This window comes from Ostrinia nubilalis, chromosome 12, assembly GCF_963855985.1.
Source record: "Ostrinia nubilalis chromosome 12, ilOstNubi1.1, whole genome shotgun sequence".
Lineage (NCBI taxonomy): Eukaryota > Metazoa > Arthropoda > Insecta > Lepidoptera > Crambidae > Ostrinia > Ostrinia nubilalis.
The window spans coordinates 802,971-816,276 of record NC_087099.1 but is presented as its reverse complement, the minus strand read 5'-3'; the positions used below and the strand labels follow the sequence as shown (position 1 = coordinate 816,276).

Below are 13,306 nucleotides of genomic sequence, written 5' to 3'. Positions count from 1 at the left end.
CGATATCGATCAATGCTTTTAAGTCTGATCGCCATCGCTGCACGCCGGCTGATCGCGTTGGTTTGGCTGAACCTTTAAAAGCATTGATTGCCATCGCTGCACGCCGGCAGATCACGTTGGTTTGGCTGAACCTTTAAAAGAAGTAGAGAAATGGTACATTTTCACAATAAACCGTGACCGTTAGTGTCTCTCAGACTAGACTGTCGGCCGATAGTTTAATCGGGCTGTTAGTAAGTATTGCACATTGAACAAGTACCTAGGTATAAAAGTAAGCACATTTACTGATTTCGTATCGGCCGATTTCTCATACAAATTAAAAATCGTTAAAAATCCTGTAGTCTGCGGGGACTCGTTAACACTTGTCCAAGAACTAGGTACTATTTAATTTTACCAGCATAACAATTCTACGCAATCAAAAAAATACTTTCCTAAAATGATTTAAAGAGTAAAAGTTTGTATTATTTATAACTAGCTGACCCGGCGAACTCTGTTCCGCCTTAATGGCAGTAAATAAGCAAATTTTGACCGTTTAGACCTACCCTGGACTACACAAACATTTTAAAATCAGCTCAATCGGGGCGGGGTCAATCGGCCCAGCCGTTCTCGAGTTTTAATCAGACTAACGAACAGCAATTCATTTTTATTTATATAGAATAGATGCATAGAATAAGAAAACTACTGTAAAATGTCTACATCTATCTGGACCATTCTTAAATTTGTGCCAATTTTTTTAAAAAAATTAAAGATTTTTTTTTTCAACTTTTTGCGATGTGTATCGAAAGTATAAACCAAAAGCATACTTTTGATGTATATGGACAACCTTAAAGCCCTCGGAAAGGAAACAAAATAGCTTACGTAAACACGGCTGTGACACTGCATGACACGGATGTGACAGTTTTACATTTTTACTGTAAATATTTATATTTATGTTGTTAAATTTATATCATCATAGTTTAAATTGATTAACAATACAATACACCAAATTCGTTTCATCAACAAAGATGTTATTTGGTAATAAAAGTACTTTTTTCTGAACATCTAAAAATTTAATAAAAATTGAGATCAAAAGTACCGTCAGGTAGTTAATATATCTACTAGATCATAAAAAAATCAACTCTTTATTATTGGCACTATCTGATCATGCTTCCGATATGCTACCTACATGGTTTCGATATGATATGCTTATACATTAGTAATTCTTAAACAGTAATTGAGTAGGGTAGACCGGGGACAATAGTACCATTTTTTGGAAATTGTTCAATATTGAGAAATCTAATGAAATATAAGTTATTCTGTTAGTATGCTGTAAAAACTAGACTCCTAAGCTACAAATTTAAGCATGCAGAGTTGAACTATTCTTTCGAATACTTAATGAAAAACGAGTTTGAACTGTACGATGTCACATGTTACAATTGACCCCTACAACGGGTCAATTGTACCAATAATATATGAGGCAATAAAAGTCGTTATGTTTATCTAATCATCACCTTTATTGGTATTCTGTACTCTTAATCTCCTACAATCATCATTCTTGAGATCGAAAATATTTAGGAACAAGTATGAAAAATCAACACTAAAGTTTAAAAACAAAACAATAACTTTTCTTCCATAAAAACGAAAAAGCTAAATGTTTCTACATAAAATGCCATTTATTTGGCTCGGGTATTGCTTCTGAAACAACAATAAGCATAATAACAATGATAGAAATATCAAAACTTAAAAATCTATTTTTGTATGAGGGTACGATTGACCCCTGGTACAATTGACCCTGATTATTTATACCTACTACTGCTTCGCCCTTTTAAGATTTTTTCATAAGCCTGTTCATAAAGGAATAGATCCGTTGATCCGTGATCCGTACTTTTGAGTCTACGTCGAGGCATCTAAAACATAACGTTCAAATACTTAGTTACTTACTGAATTAAGCTAAAATGTACATATTCAGAAGGGTTTTAGAAATCTATATTAAAATATTTTAAGTAGACATTCAGGTACTTATATCACCTTTATTAATAAAACACATTACGTATGTATCTAAATGCTTAATGCATGCAACTATGAATGAGCCTAGACTATTATTTCAGTACCTATAATTGTAAAAATAATAACCGCGTGAATGTTTTATAATAACTTATTTTATTATAAGTATAGGTAGGTACTTTAAAACCAATTTAAAATATTTTGTAATAAGTATAAAATAAGGTTCCGGGGGTTAATTGTACCACGGGGTTGATTGTACCGCTACAATTGACCCCATGGAGACTGGTACAATTGTTCCAAGTAGATAGTCAAGAGAACTTCACCTAAAATTCAGTCATTTTTACAGTGAATGCCAATAATTCGCTGTCGATACAAAGTTTAGAGCCTGGATAAACTATTGACAACAATACCATGGTAATAAATAGCATATTAGGCAACTTATGGGCTCATATATTTGACGTAAAAACTTACCGCGGCTGGGCAAAAAACAAAAATCCTTCCTGTACACCTTCGTTTCTCAGCGCAAGCGCCGCCGACTTGTGAGCGGATGGAAACACAAAAAGCGAATATTCTGACGCTATGCACACAACCGAACGTCACTTGTGTGAAGAAATATCGCCGATGGTACTATTGACCCGTGGTACTACTGTACCCGGTCTACCCTATCAAATGAGATTTCCGTAGGATTCACTTATCAGTTGGTTTTGACAACTTAAACATGTTTCATGGTCACTTTACCACAAAAATATGGTTAATAGCAATTCCTTTTAAAACAACACCGACCACCTCTGCAGGGCCCTTACCGGGAGCTGTCTCAGTAAAATTTGATATTACTGCAGAAATGAGAAAGTGCAATCATTTTTCCTTCATGGCATCTAGAAAATCATACTAGCGAAAAATCAGTATACTTACTAAAAGGCTACTCCTAAAAATTGCACAATACACTAAATAATTTAGCAGAACAACAAAAACTTTAAAATAAAAAAATAGAATGTCACAACCACGCGTTGTAATGCCACGACCATGTACTTAAATAGTTTGCGGGGTGGTGACATATTTTTAATACCATGGCCGTGACAATTTGAAACGTGTCCGATATATCCAAAAAACTATCTGTGAATTAGCAGATCTTGTGCAATTATCTGAAACTATGTTGCATGAGGTACATAATTATGTTTTAAACAATAGCGTGACATTGATACCTACCTTTAAAAACCGTACACGGGATGGACGTGTTATGGTTGTCCCTTTTTTCAAATAAATAGGAAATATTTTTTTGCGGCTCACTCACTACGTTCAGCCATTTGCAAATATTATAAGATGACAATGTTACTGTTCTAAAAAACTTAGGAAGGGATGTCAATATCAAAGATAGTTTTTTACCGAGTTACGCATATTTAAAGTGGCGCACGTGGTTGTGACACAAAAACTGCTCACACAACGTATGGTGTTATAAATCAAAAATGGTCATTATTATTAATATATATTTTTAACAGTCTTATATAACACTAGCTTTCCGCCCGCGGCTTCGCCCGCGTGGAATTTTGTCTGTCACAGAAAAACTTTATCGCGCGCGTCCCTGTTTCAAAAACCGGGATAAAAACTATCCTATGTTCTTTCCCGGGACTCAAACTATCTCTATGCCAAATTTCATCAAAATCGGTTGCGAGGTTTAAGCGGGAAAGCGTAACAGACAGACAGACAGACAGACAGACAGAGTTACTTTCGCATTTATAATATTAGTTGGGATAATATTAATCTTGCATAATTACTGTAATATTTATCAAAATAACATGACATCTCTTCACAAAAAAATATTTTATGTCTAAATCCGGGAATCTCACACTACACGGTCCGTGACATTTTGGACTTGTTATATTTTTTAAATATTCTTCTAATAGTTTTATGATAAAAATTATATTCGGCCTAGTTAATAGAGGTATTTTACTAAGTAAATTAATATACAGTGCACTGATATTCTTAAAAAACATATGCTATTCTTACATCTCACACAAAAATGCGTAAGAATAAAAATGGCCCATCTACGTATTGTTAAATACTTTAACTAAGAATTTCAAAATATTATCGAGTTTATCAAACGACATTAAGTGTTTTTTTTTAATTATTCACGTGGTATAAAATAAATCTAAAGACTGCGCGTAGCAGGGTAGGTAGTTAAGTCTAATTGCAAAACACTTAGGTCTTTTGCGTGAAAGAGTAACAAACATCCAGACATCCAAACTTCCGCATTTATAATATTAGTAGGATAATAATTATTGATATGTTTGTTTGCTTGTATCATTGAATCAATTTTGACGAGTCGCTATTTACGTAGGGATATGAAAACAGTTAAAATGTTAGATAAGAAAATACATACATACACAGATATTAAAATACATAATAATACTGAAATGTTAATGTGCTTCGAAATACTTAGTTAATTTCTGTTACAGAAATCCGACCCGAAACTGCAGGTAGAAGTTAATATTCCAGATCACTTTATTTACATTATTTTGCATATTTTAATAACAAAAACACCAGAATTATATTTTCAATTTAATACTTATAACTTGTTTTCTAAAAGTTTACATTCAGTGGCCTCTTTTTCATTTTTGCTCTTAAAAATCTCGGCTATTTCATACAAAGTTTTGTCTTTGGTTTCTGGCAAGTACTTGTACTCTAAAATTATAATTATTGTGGCGCAGATACCAAAACCCAAGTATGCCCCTTCAAAACCCAGAGAGTTGAAAACATATGGAGAGACTTTGACAATACTACTCATTAAAAACATCACAAAAATAGTATAGAAAGCAGCGCAAACACTTCTTAACTCAAATGGAATCAATTCAGCTGCTATAGTTGCCGCCATTATTATCGGGCCACAGCATATTGACAAAGTATATCCAACCAACAAGCTAATGATAATGTACGCATTTTCTGAAAACACAGATAATTTAATAAGGTAGAGGTAAATACTCATCGTGAATAAAAATATTATGCCTGATATTGTCATCGATAGTAGTAGCGTCCTTCTTTTAAGTATTTTAGATAATACGCTGCCAATATACATCCCTAATATAGTAAATCCGTCTATTGTCAACACGCCGATGTGCACCGTTGTTTGGTTTCCACTTAACTTCTTCATCATTTCAATGGCGTAGACAGCGCACGCCAGCTTCCCCGACAAATGATAGATCGACCCGGAGAGGCAGGCAAGAAGTAATGGCTTGAATACCTCGGGCTTCTTGATATCTATTCGAAAATCTTTAAAATATTGTCGCAAGGATGTGATCGAATAATATTTTTCGTTAATTTCTTTGACAGAATTTAATAGCGCTTTTAGTTCTTTCTCAGAATTTTCGTCAACTCCTTTCATCCATCGGTGGGCTTTGGTACATTCGTCTTGCCTTCCTCGATAGGCCAGCCAGTAAGGCGACTCCGGTATGAACAAGCAAATGATTAAGCAAAAACCGGAAAAACTAATTCCGATGAGTCCAATGTACTTATAATGCGTGAAGATTCCGGTTGCGTTTGCAATCCAAACACCCCAGAAAAATGAAGATGATTTTATAGTTAGCAGTACTCCTCTGTACTGAGGAGATGAGTATTCCGACAGTATCAATAAACATATAGAAGTCGAGGCACTTGCCGGCAGTCCAAATAGGAGTTGGCATATGACTAAATGTATAGGAGTTTTACTAAAGTAAATAACTGCAGAGGCTATTAATGAAGTGAAGGTGAGAATAATCAAGGTCAACTTCCGCCCCCAGTAGTGAGAGATGGGAACCACTATGAAAACGCAAAGGGCTCCTGAATAACCTATGGATGCACCTGAAAAAAATATAATATTATGAGTCAAACTATATACGAGTAATTGCTTTATTCTTTTTTTCTTTCAACCGTTTGATCACAAGCTGTGTACATTCGCTGTGGGAGTTCATATTATTTAGCCTGATAGGATTAAGAGCTGGTGAACGCCAGACCTACGCTCCACAAATTGACGGAGTAATCGATGAACATACATACAAAAACATACATACATACAGCCGAACATAAAACCTCCTCCTTTTTTTTAATATACAGGTGATTTTGTTATCAGTATCCAAATTTTTAGGAACGACTCAGAATCAGTAACTTAATCGATTTACGTAAAAAAAAAACAAAATATTTTTTTCATAAAATATTAATTATTCTTTTTTTTTGGTTTCAAAGTGGGCTCACGTGGATAATTTGCTTCGTTCATAGAAAAATACGTACATACGCAAGCTAGACATATAGGTACGCGAAAATAAAACTTAATCTTTATAAATTAAGATAATGGGCACCCACGAATTAGATTTTCAATATTTTTTTTCGCGAAAAATACCGCGATTGAGAATAATAACGATAAAGTTGTATTTCTAAATTGTTCTATCTAGAGCTTATTAAAAAATATTGGATGTAAAATGGAATCCTCCTGTATTTAGGCAATGATTATAAGTAGTTTCCTCATCAGCCAGATAGTTGTGACGGTTCCAACAATCTTTTAGGGTATCTATTAAAGCCACGATGACCCAAACCTCATAATGCACCAACATTTTTACCTATGTTGGTCTGTCTGGCGTTCACTAGTTCTTATTCTAGAATGGTTGGGATTGGTTTTAATGAGGGTTTTCGCGTATGAAAAATCCGCCAGATGGCAATACGTAGACGAGAGGTCCAAATGCTGCATGATTGGTTATTTTTGACATGACATTGACAGACATGTCAAAATCCACCAATCACGCAGCAGTCAGACCCCACATCCACGTCTCGCCATCTAGCGGATCATTCATACGCGAAAACCCTCATTAAACGAGAATTCAAGTCATAGCATCATCATAATAGGCATAATATCGCCATATAATAGGAAAACAAAAAAATAGTAATTAATTAACATTGGTGGTGTCAACTTACAACTACCCTGTTAATATGACCACTCACTTATCCAAGAAGACATCTCGCTGCTGACAACGGCTGAGGAGTTGGCCTCCAGCCTCAGCTGAGGGATCGCCACCGTGGGAGTGCCCATGGCAAGCCCGATCGAGAGGAAACAGATCCATATTATGAAGGCCACGAGTACCTGAAGAGTTAAGAGTGTTGTGCTATAAAAATGCAATCCGATTTTTTCTTTTTTCTTTACTATAAAATAATAATTATGTATTTCATTACATTGTCAAAAATAAAATGCAGCTATAAACCTAAGTATTATTATTTCTAATTTAAAAAGTAGATATTTCTAGTTTAAGTATAAAAAAAATTAATAAATTAACAAAGTTTACCTGTCTGAATATATGAGTCCATCCCGTTTTCGCTCGACCATTAATAGCTTTATATTCTGTTTCCATTGTTTTATTTTATTTGCCTAGAAGATAGAATAGTCATCACCTGAGGTGGCGTATAACTAACTGAAACAAGTAATTATATCTACAATACCGGAAGCTTTGTATATCACCGTGGCAAATACGAAATTATAACCGCCTCTGTTGTCTAGTGTTACGACCATTGCTGACCCAGCGGTTCGAATGCGATTCAAAGAGTTATAACTTCTATCAAGTTAACTAATTAAGGTCACATGGCCTGGTGGTGTAGGTCGCGGAAGGTAGCTGGATGCAGCGTAGGCTGCGTAGGTCCAGTCGTTATGAAAATCCTTGGAGGTCTTCGTTCAGCAGTGGACGTCATTTGGCTAAAACGATATTTTTCTTTAAATGATTTCGTGGAAGGTCGTTGTAACATATCGAGCCGTTTTAAATTTATATGTATATAAGACTATTAGTCTATTCATTCATTCTCTAGGATCGGCAAAATGAAACAATGTGTTGCTCTTGTAAAGTAGTGATATTTTCAACAATATTCTATCATCTATTCACACAGAAATTGTTTACGAATCACAACAGAGAAACGACATTTAAAGTTAATTCATCAGCTTGTCGATTCCTTTAAAATTATAATACATTTTCATCTTCTAAAATAATAAAATTTTCACTTTAATAACACCATGTCAAATGTCACATGTCAACATGAAAAAGAAAAGTAGCTCTGCTCTCTGCCTAATTAAAAAAACAACTAAAGAGGATTTATTCTCTTATATCTCCCCCCTTAGGTAGGAAAATTTTCCCATGAAAATTTTCACTAAGTAACCACACATTCACGTTAGGGATAAACAATTCATATCATCGTCCTGTGTAGCAATAGGAATGAGCTTTGTGATATGGAAAAGATTTGACTCCAACTTCTTATGACCTGTATTAATCTTGTATATTGATTGTGATATTTTTTCCTCAATTTTAAACGGTCCAATCCTTAGCTCATCCAATTTTTTTCTGTTTAATTTATGTCCATTTTCAACATATACCATATCACCTTTATTAAAATTAAAATGTTTTCTATCTCTGTCCATCACTCTCTTATTATATTCATGTGATAAAATAGATCTTTCAAATGCAATTTTTCTGTCCTTTACCCAATCATCAGTCTTTTTTCCTGACTTCAGTTCATTTGGTAGGAACGAGACATCTGTACCATCCAGCAGGTATCTCGGCGCAAAGCCAGTAACTCATGTTCAGTATCATTATATTTACTCACACAGTTATGAGCAATTGTTGTCCATGCTGTTGTATTTGGTTTCTCATTAATCTTGCATCTTATTTTATTTACTAGTGTTTGGTTCAGCCTTTCGTTAAGTCCATTTGAAAAAGGCGAGTTAACTGCGGTGAAAAGCAGCGTAATTGACTTTCCATTTAAAAAATCCTTAAATTCCTTCGAGTTGATTCCAGGATATTGGTCTGTAAGAACCATGCCAATTTCATTACAATAAGGAACGTTATTTATCAGCTTTATAAAGTCTCTTGCGCTCTGTGTCTTCGAAGTCACTATATACGCGTATCTAGTAAAGTGATCCACTAACAGGTGTAAGTATCTTTTCGTTGATCGAGACCCTCCAAATCCTCCTATCGTGTCTATTGACACAATTTCAAATGGTTTAGAAGCAGGACCTAAGTGCGACATTAAACCATACTTAACTTGTCCTCTTGTCTTATTTTTTATACATATTTCACACTTTTTGCATAAATCGCTAATATTCTTTGTTAAATTCCTCGCTGTATAAAACTTTCCTATCTTCTTTTGCATTTGTTTAATACCTATATGACACATATCTTCATGAATTTGTTTTATTAACTTCATACTGAATTCTTCTGATAGTATAATCTTCTCTTGTTTCTTTACTTTCTTAAAATATACGTTATGTTTGTGTAATAATGAGTCCTTATATTTTTGTATATCTTCATTCTCTTCTTGATCTATTATTATGTCATCTAATGTTATTATATTTATGACTTTTAACTGTTCATCTAAATCTTTATTTGCTTCTAAAACTGGGTTTCTGCTTAAGCAATCTGCCTCTAAATTTTCTTTTCCAGGAGCATATCTTATCTTAAAGTCATATTGTGACAGATAGTAAACTAAGTCCCCCAATTCTTCATCTGTTCTGGATTTAATATTCAGATTCTCTAACGGTTTGTGATCTGAATACACTATGAACGATTTACCTATTAGCCAGTACTGCCAGTATCTTATTGCTTCTTTAATGGCCAAACATTCTAAGTATACAGCCTTTTTTTTCTTTTGTGCCTCATTTAGTTTCTTCGAGAAGTATGCAACAGGCTTTTCTTTCCCATCTGGCTGTATTTGCTTTAACACCGCTCCGATTCCTTCCAGTGATGCATCTGTATATATATTTATCGGCAAGTCCTTATCATAGATTTCTAAGATTGGTTGTGAGCACAACAATTTTTTTATCTTCTCAAAAGCACTTTGACAGTCTGCTGTCCAGATGAACTTCTGATTTTTCCTCAGTAAATTATGAAGTGGTTCTAAAATGATCGAGCTGTTCGGTATATATTCTCGATAAAAATTTACTTTTCCTAGAAGTTGCCTGACATTTTTCTGAGTCTTCGGAGTTGGGAAATCCCTTAATGAAGCTAGATTGTCTCTTACTGGTCGAACTGTGTTATTTTGTATTATATGCCCCAGATACTTTACTGAATTTGTAGCAAACTTACATTTCGTAAATTTAAGTCTGAAACCTTCTTTTTTAATCGCATCTAACAACTGTGATAAATGTTTTATATGTTCAGAATAGGATTTTGAATAAACCAAAATGTCATCTATGAAATTGACAGTAAAATCTGTCAATTTATACTTCCTTAGTATATTACTTAATACCCTTTGAAATATCGCTGAAGATGTCTTCAAACCAAAAGGTAAGCATGTCCACTGGTAATGACCTTCTTGTGTCACAAACGCAGTCTTTTTTCTATCTTCGATTCGCAGGGGAATAGACCAGAATGCAGAATTTATATCTAATGATGAAAAATACTTGCAGTTTCTTGTCTTTGTTACTAGGTCTTCAATTAGCGGAAATGGCTGAGCCTGAGGAACTACTATTTTGTTTAAATCTCTGAAATCAATACACAATCTGGTCTTCCTATTGTCTTCTTTTTTGAAAGCTAAAGTCACTGGTGCTGCAAATGGACTGTACGATTCCTCTATAAGGTTCCTTTGGAGTAATTTTCCTACTTGCTCCTCTATTTCTTTTTTATCCTCTATTGAACATCTATAAGGTCTCCTCAGAATACGGAACAAACCAGAAGGAGTGTTCGATAACATTTCTACGCGGCAACTTGTGTCCAAAATACTTCCCCTCCCGCGCCCCTCTACCCCCTTTAGTGTTACTAGCGCCGTGTGACACCCCCATTTTTGGGGTAAAATTATGTAATTTTTTAAAGAGATGTTAAACAAGTAAAAATAAGTAAGTGAAATAAGTACACACGGCCAGTGTTAACTATCCATTTCCGTTTTTGCTCTCGCTCTTATCAAATGGTGATTCTTTGCGATAGAACGAGACGACATGACTGGCCATAGGCATAGATAGTCCCTACCTACCTATGAATTTAATTTTTACTCCGAAGTAACTAAGTGTAAGATGATTATTTATTTCTATTAAATAGTGTAATATATGTACTATATTTTATGTAGGTATAATATGTTATTTAAAAGTCAATTACAAAAGTCGAATATAAATTTTAGAATGCCAAGTAAAACAAAAAAGAAACTTAAGGTTCTTTATTATGTAAACATATCGACAACAAAACATTTGTTTACGGCGCAGTAGTGCTTTTAGTTTAACTTTTCTTGGAGTCAAAAACAGAATCCAAATCAAAAACATCACCAATACTTAAATTTGATTGCGAGGCAACTCTGGCTGTGTATCCTGAAAAAAAATCAGAGTAAGTATGTAAGCAATAATTAATTACTTAAAATTATTATTAAATATACAAATATTGCTGCTGCTGATCTGTTGATACCAATGCCTTACTTTCGAATAAATGGGAAAGTATGAAATTCACGATAGTAATTTATTATCTCCTCATTATTAGGGAGTAATATTATAAATTAATTCAATATATTGAAATCAAATCAAAATCAAAAATATTTATTCAGTTTAGACCACAAGTGGCACTTATAATTTAATTAATCAGGTTGTCATGTCATGGATGAAATTACACTAAAAACTAATTAAAACAAAAAGGATGGGGAAAATATTCCATTATTCTGTGGTAACGCTAACAAAATTAACGCGTGAATTTTTTATAAGTAGACAAATGTAATTCAATATAAAAAAGTAGGGTAAAATATTCCGTTGACCTGTGGCAACACTTACAAAATACAACCGTGATTTTTTTTGAAAATTATTATTTAATTAAAATGAATTGGAAATGTGCTACTTACGGATAAAACATGATCCCATGCACTTTCTTCGTAATTCCAGTAGCATTCTTACATGTTGGAACGGCACAAGACGGCATAATTTAATTATAAAGTGTCAATCTGACGGATATGTAAACAATGCGCGCGCCGGCCATTGACTGATTGCTCTAAAGTCAAAGTAGTGCGATTTGGAGTACTTTATATGAATACACATTTACGCCCGTTGACGGTTTCTGGTTTGTTCTGTATTCTGAGAAGGTCTCTTACAGCAATATTTATCAACAAGTAGGTCAATACGTGCTTCATAGTCTGTTACTGTTCCAATGTCGTATTTATCTTTTGCAAAGCACGATCTATATTTATTAACCAGCTCATTTATTTCAATTTTTTGCTGACTATTTAAATGACTCAGATCCATAGTAAAATCCTCTTCCTTTACATGTTCATTAAAATTTATTAGATTGTAGTTGGTATCGTTCTGTTTTATTTCATTAGAATCGTTTTCTTGGTGTAATTCCTCCTTTGCAAAGTCTTCTGCCTTTTGGAAGATTTTCAAATTTTCATCTTGGATCAAATTAAATTCTTTTATCATATCTAGTCCAATTAAGAAATCATATTTGAAGTCTTTACCATCCACAATATAAACATCTATTGTTTTCTCTATATCCAATATCTTTATTTTTATTGTTGTCAAACCTTGTGTGTCTTTAACACCATTAATTGTTAATAGCTTGGCACTCTTTCTACCACTCTTTCTACCATTTCCTCCTTTTTTTATCTTTAAAAATTTTGAATTAATCAAAGAAATGTTAGAGCCCGAATCGTATATGCCAAATATATCAATTTTTCCTTCTACTGTCAGTTTGACTTTAATTAATGGTGTTATTATTCGTTTTATAAGACTATTAGTCTATTCATTCATTCTCTAGGATCGGCAAAATGAAACAATGTGTTGCTCTTGTAAAGTCATTGAAGTAATATTACTACGTATAGAACAGACATCGCGAACAAAATATGTGCAGTGCGGGGTGCGGGGCGGGAATTTGACGGACAGCTGTCAGTCAAATCCATGACTATCAAGTTTCATAATTTATGGCGATAAAATCTGCACCAGAAAATGTCGAACTTCATTGCTAGGATTGCGCGAATAGTGACGTTCCTGCGGTCGCCTCATCATAGACATTTTGAATCGATTGTGAAAATAAACAAATCGACTAAATTGTGTTATTTATAATTTTCATGGTGCTCAATAGCAAAAATGTTCAGCTACTTACATTATTTTCTTTTATTATATTGTGCGTTTCCTGTAATGTAATCTAAGCGCCCCTCCCTTAGACTAATATTAGCCCTCCTAGACAAGTGACAAAACGTGGCAGTTGAAACGAAATCACTTCGCTCTGCCGTTTTTTGGTGTTAGTTACTTCACTCTGTGATGCGAATTTAAAATTACAACTGGCGATTCCGAATTCACAACTGAGGGGATTGTTGCTAATCGTGTTACTTGTGCTACAAGTGCGTATGGGCTTTATACTGATGC

At 34.0% G+C, this 13,306-nt stretch overlaps 1 long non-coding RNA gene across 1 annotated transcript; it reads right to left on the bottom strand.

Moving 5' to 3' along the window:
• Nucleotides 1-11,109: 11,109 nt before the first annotated feature.
• On the bottom strand, nucleotides 11,110-12,018 carry LOC135076448 (uncharacterized). Its single transcript, XR_010258259.1, has 2 exons — nucleotides 11,791-12,018; nucleotides 11,110-11,272 (listed from the first exon to the last, which is right to left on the bottom strand). It is a non-coding gene; the product is annotated as an uncharacterized LOC135076448 (long non-coding RNA).
• Nucleotides 12,019-13,306: the final 1,288 nt, after the last annotated feature.